The sequence below is a fragment of the Schistocerca gregaria genome, unplaced genomic scaffold, assembly GCF_023897955.1.
Source record: "Schistocerca gregaria isolate iqSchGreg1 unplaced genomic scaffold, iqSchGreg1.2 ptg000285l, whole genome shotgun sequence".
NCBI lineage: Eukaryota > Metazoa > Arthropoda > Insecta > Orthoptera > Acrididae > Schistocerca > Schistocerca gregaria.
The window spans coordinates 10,383,213-10,389,212 of record NW_026061775.1 but is presented as its reverse complement, the minus strand read 5'-3'; the positions used below and the strand labels follow the sequence as shown (position 1 = coordinate 10,389,212).

The window sequence follows — 6,000 nt, the reverse complement described above, 5'->3', positions numbered from 1 at the left end:
GGCGTTTTTTTAAGAATTACTCTCAGATGCGATTAAGGCGAATGGCGCAGATAAAGCATTTGCCAAAGCGGTACAGCATAAGGTGGGACGAGGCAGTCTGAATTACATTTTATAGATGTATTTCTCACATATCTCAGAGCCTCTCGCGATATTCGTCGTCGTCGTCGTCGTCGTCGTCGCCGCCGCCGCTTCTGCAGAAGTAGCAAATGGCAATCGTAGCAAATGCGGCGAGGGACGCCCTGCCTTCGATTCCGAATGCACAAAGTGTGTGGTCTTGTTTCTCAGTCTATATTTGGTCGGTCACGTCAGAGGTTGAATGTAACGAATGGGTGGGAACGAGCAAGGGGCAGCGGCTGTGCAGAACGAAAACACAAATCCTCAGGGGTGTGAGCGTTTCGAGATGAGTCGTATACATGTAAATGTTGGTCGTCAGTGACCGTGTGGCCTAATGGAGTACTCGCTTCGGCGGTACATATACTAAAGTTGGAACGATACAGAGAAGATTAGCATGGCCACTGCGCAAGGATGACAATAAGAAAAAAAAAAAAAAAAAAATGGATAAGGTGTCGGACTTCGGATCTGAAGATTACAGGTTCGAATGCTGTCACGCTTGTGTTTTTCCAGTTCTGAAAAAGAAACATAACGTTTTAATGTAGCAATTGAGCAGTACGAAACAGTCTGAATGTTGCTGTTGACCATTTTTTGCTTGGAGATGCTCTTGACCTTGAAACACACACAACAAGACCGGTGTTAACTAGCGAAATTGTCGGCAGAGTGCCGACACAGCGAGTTTTGACTATCACTTGCACATCTAAAACAACGTCGGAAAGTAACTCGTTCGGCTTTTGAGTCACATAAAGTATGTGTGTTAATTTTGACGCCACTAGCTCTGCATGTTGTCATGCAATTTCTTTACCTCTCAGAAATGATTATGACATAAAAGTGAAGTACGTGACGAGTGTGACGTTAGGAAAACATTAGGCATCATGGAGAGATTCTGTATGGGACCACCCAACCCAAACGAGTACTGTGTGACGTGCTACCCGGCAAGTATTCACCGAGGTAGCCGGCTAGCTCAGTCAGTAGAGCGTCAGACTCATAAACCCAGGGTCGTGGGTTCGAGCCAGACGCTGGGCGGAACGGAATTTTGTTCCGCTGCAGGTGTAAATCACCGTTTTTCTGATTAACGAGATTTAATGGAAATAGCAACTTTAAACTTTGCCTACGTCTCTGTCAGTCGCAAGGAAACTGTATTTGAAGGTGAAGGTGATTTTGTAGACATGTGTGAAAGACATGTTCTGAAATGCAAGTGTTGTTGTTTGGAGAGCACATCGGTTACGTGTCAGATGTGTAGCCAAGCAGTAATTTGTCGCCATAGCTGCAAATATTAGCCGGTAATATGAAGTGTTGTCAGCTAAAGTCTGATGATGCAGACGACCGTAAGGACGAAGTACCCAAGAGTACCGCTAGGCCGCGCCTCTTTAGCTCAGTGGTAGAGCACTGGTGTAATAAACCAGGGGTCGTAAGTTCCATCCTCACAGGAGAAAGATGAATTTTGGAAATCAGTTGCGCGTCGTGGCCGTATTGCAAACAGTACCTGTGATGACGAACAATTAGCGACAGGCGTTTTTTTAAGAATTACTCTCAGATGCGATTAAGGCGAATGGCGCAGATAAAGCATTTGCCAAAGCGGTACAGCATAAGGTGGGACGAGGCAGTCTGAATTACATTTTATAGATGTATTTCTCACATATCTCAGAGCCTCTCGCGATATTCGTCGTCGTCGTCGTCGTCGTCGTCGTCGTCGTCGTCGCCGCCGCCGCTTCTGCAGAAGTAGCAAATGGCAATCGTAGCAAATGCGGCGAGGGACGCCCTGCCTTCGATTCCGAATGCACAAAGTGTGTGGTCTTGTTTCTCAGTCTATATTTGGTCGGTCCGTCAGAGGTTGAATGTAACGAATGGGTGGGAAAGAGCAAGGGCAGCGGCTGTGTAGAACGAAAACACAAATCCTCAGGGGTGTGAGCGTTTCGAGATGAGTCGTATACATGTAAATGTTGGTCGTCAGTGACCGTGTGGCCTAATGGATAAGGCGTCGGACTTCGTATCTGAAGATTACAGGTTCGAATGCTGTCACGCTTGTGTTTTTCCAGTTCTGAAAAAGAAACACAACGTTTTAATGTAGCAATTGAGCAGTACGAAACAGTCTGAATGTTGCTGTTGACCATTTTTTGCTTGGAGATGCTCTTGAGCTTGAAACACACACAACAAGACCGGTGTTAACTAGCGAAATTGTCGGCAGAGTGCCGACACAGCGAGTTTTGACTATCACTTGCACATCTAAAACAACGTCGGAAAGTAACTCGTTCGGCTTTTGAGTCACATAAAGTATGTGTGTTAATTTTGACGCCACTAGCTCTGCATGTTGTCATGCAATTTCTTTACCTCTCAGAAATGATTATGACATAAAAGTGAAGTACGTGACGAGTGTGACGTTAGGAAAACATTAGGCATCATGGAGAGATTCTGTATGGGACCACCCAACCCAAACGAGTACTGTGTGACGTGCTACCCGGCAGGTATTCACCGAGGGAGCCGGCTAGCTCAGTCGGTAGAGCGTCAGACTCTTAAACCCAGGGTCGTGGTTTCGAGCCAGACGCTGGGCGGAACGGAATTTTGTTCCGCTGCAGGTGTAAATCACCGTTTTTCTGATTAACGAGATTTAATGGAAATAGCAACTTTAAACTTTGCCTACGTCTCTGTCAGTCGCAAGGAAACTGTATTTGAAGGTGAAGGTGATTTTGTAGACATGTGTGAAAGACATGTTCTGAAATGCAAGTGTTGTTGTTTGGAGAGCACATCGGTTACGTGTTAGATGTGTAGCCAATCAGTAATTTGTCGCCATAGCTGCAAATATTAGCCGGTAATATGAAGTGTTGTCAGCTAAAGTCTGATGATGCAGACGACCGTAAGGACGAAGTACCCAAGAGTACCGCTAGGCCGCGCCTCTTTAGCTCAGTGGTAGAGCACTGGTGTAATAAACCAGGGGTCGTAAGTTCCATCCTTACGGGAGAAAGATGAATTTTGGAAATCAGTTGCGCGTCGTGGCCGTATTGCAAACAGTACCTGGGATGACGAACAATTAGCGACAGGCGTTTTTTTAAGAATTACTCTCAGATGCGATTAAGGCGAATGGCGCAGATAAAGCATTTGCCAAAGCGGTACAGCATAAGGTGGGACGAGGCAGTCTGAATTACATTTTATAGATGTATTTCTCACATATCTCAGAGCCTCTCGCGATATTCGTCGTCGTCGTCGTCGTCGTCGTCGTCGTCGTCGTCGTCGCCGCCGCCGCTTCTGCAGAAGTAGCAAATGGCAATCGTAGCAAATGCGGCGAGGGACGCCCTGCCTTCGATTCCGAATGCACAAAGTGTGTGGTCTTGTTTCTCAGTCTATATTTGGTCGGTCACGTCAGAGGTTGAATGTAACGAATGGGTGGGAAAGAGCAAGGGGCAGCGGCTGTGCAGAACGAAAACACAAATCCTCAGGGGTGTGAGCGTTTCGAGATGAGTCGTATACATGTAAATGTTGGTCGTCAGTGACCGTGTGGCCTAATGGAGTACTCGCTTCGGCGGTACATATACTAAAGTTGGAACGATACAGAGAAGATTAGCATGGCCCCTGCGCAAGGATGACAATAAAAAAAAAAAAAAAAAAAAAAATGGATAAGGCGTCGGACTTCGGATCTGAAGATTACAGGTTCGAATGCTGTCACGCTTGTGTTTTTCCAGTTCTGAAAAAGAAACATAACGTTTTAATGTAGCAATTGAGCAGTACGAAACAGTCTGAATGTTGCTGTTGACCATTTTTTGCTTGGAGATGCTCTTGAGCTTGAAACACACACAACAAGACCGGTGTTAACTAGCGAAATTGTCGGCAGAGTGCCGACACAGCGAGTTTTGACTATCACTTACACATCTAAAACAACGTCGGAAAGTAACTCGTTCGGCTTTTGAGTCACATAAAGTATGTGTGTTAATTTTGACGCCACTAGCTCTGCATGTTGTCATGCAATTTCTTTACCTCTCAGAAATGATTATGACATAAAAGTGAGGTACGTGACGAGTGTGACGTTAGGAAAACATTAGGCATCATGGAGAGATTCTGTATGGGACCACCCAACCCAAACGAGTACTGTGTGACGTGCTACCCGGCAGGTATTCACCGAGGGAGCCGGCTAGCTCAGTCGGTAGAGCGTCAGACTCTTAAACCCAGGGTCGTGGTTTCGAGCCAGACGCTGGGCGGAACGGAATTTTGTTCCGCTGCAGGTGTAAATCACCGTTTTTCTGATTAACGAGATTTAATGGAAATAGCAACTTTAAACTTTGCCTACGTCTCTGTCAGTCGCAAGGAAACTGTATTTGAAGGTGAAGGTGATTTTGTAGACATGTGTGAAAGACATGTTCTGAAATGCAAGTGTTGTTGTTTGGAGAGCACATCGGTTACGTGTCAGATGTGTAGCCAATCAGTAATTTGTCGCCATAGCTGCAAATATTAGCCGGTAATATGAAGTGTTGTCAGCTAAAGTCTGATGATGCAGACGACCGTAAGGACGAAGTACCCAAGAGTACCGCTAGGCCGCGCCTCTTTAGCTCAGTGGTAGAGCACTGGTGTAATAAACCAGGGGTCGTAAGTTCCATCCTCACAGGAGAGAGATGAATTTTGGAAATCAGTTGCGCGTCGTGGCCGTATTGCAAACAGTACCTGTGATGACGAACAATTAGCGACAGGCGTTTTTTTAAGAATTACCCTCAGATGCGATTAAGGCGAATGGCGCAGATAAAGCATTTGCCAAAGCGGTACAGCATAAGGTGGGACGAGGCAGTCTGAATTACATTTTATAGATGTATTTCTCACATATCTCAGAGCCTCTCGCGATATTCGTCGTCGTCGTCGTCGTCGTCGTCGTCGTCGTCGTCGTCGTCGTCGTCGTCGCCGCCGCCGCTTCTGCAGAAGTAGCAAATGGCAATCGTAGCAAATGCGGCGAGGGACGCCCTGCCTTCGATTCCGAATGCACAAAGTGTGTGGTCTTGTTTCTCAGTCTATATTTGGTCGGTCACGTCAGAGGTTGAATGTAACGAATGGGTGGGAAAGAGCAAGGGCAGCGGCTGTGTAGAACGAAAACACAAATCCTCAGGGGTGTGAGCGTTTCGAGATGAGTCGTATACATGTAAATGTTGGTCGTCAGTGACCGTGTGGCCTAATGGATAAGGCGTCGGACTTCGGATCTGAAGATTACAGGTTCGAATGCTGTTACGCTTGTGTTTTTCCAGTTCTGAAAAAGAAACACAACGTTTTAATGTAGCAATTGAGCAGTACGAAACAGTCTGAATGTTGCTGTTGACCATTTTTTGCTTGGAGATGCTCTTGAGCTTGAAACACACACAACAAGACCGGTGTTAACTAGCGAAATTGTCGGCAGAGTGCCGACACAGCGAGTTTTGACTATCACTTGCACATCTAAAACAACGTCGGAAAGTAACTCGTTCGGCTTTTGAGTCACATAAAGTATGTGTGTTAATTTTGACGCCACTAGCTCTGCATGTTGTCATGCAATTTCTTTACCTCTCAGAAATGATTATGACATAAAAGTGAAGTACGTGACGAGTGTGACGTTAGGAAAACATTAGGCATCATGGAGAGATTCTGTATGGGACCACCCAACCCAAACGAGTACTGTGTGACGTGCTACCCGGCAGGTATTCACCGAGGGAGCCGGCTAGCTCAGTCGGTAGAGCGTCAGACTCTTAAGCCCAGGGTCGTGGTTTCGAGCCAGACGCTGGGCGGAACGGAATTTTGTTCCGCTGCAGGTGTAAATCACCGTTTTTCTGATTAACGAGATTTAATGGAAATAGCAACTTTAAACTTTGCCTACGTCTCTGTCAGTCGCAAGGAAACTGTATTTGAAGGTGAAGGTGATTTTGTAGACATGTGTGAAAGACA

The 6,000-nt window shown here is 46.1% G+C and overlaps 2 non-coding genes across 2 annotated transcripts; both read left to right on the top strand.

The window, feature by feature from the left end:
- Positions 1–453: 453 nt before the first annotated feature.
- Positions 454–560, top strand: LOC126305208 (U6 spliceosomal RNA). The gene has a single exon (XR_007553347.1). It is a non-coding gene; the product is annotated as a U6 spliceosomal RNA (small nuclear RNA).
- A 3,056-nt stretch (positions 561–3,616) lies between these two features.
- Positions 3,617–3,724, top strand: LOC126305204 (U6 spliceosomal RNA). Its single transcript, XR_007553344.1, has one exon. It is a non-coding gene; the product is annotated as a U6 spliceosomal RNA (small nuclear RNA).
- The last annotated feature ends 2,276 nt before the right edge of the window (positions 3,725–6,000 follow it).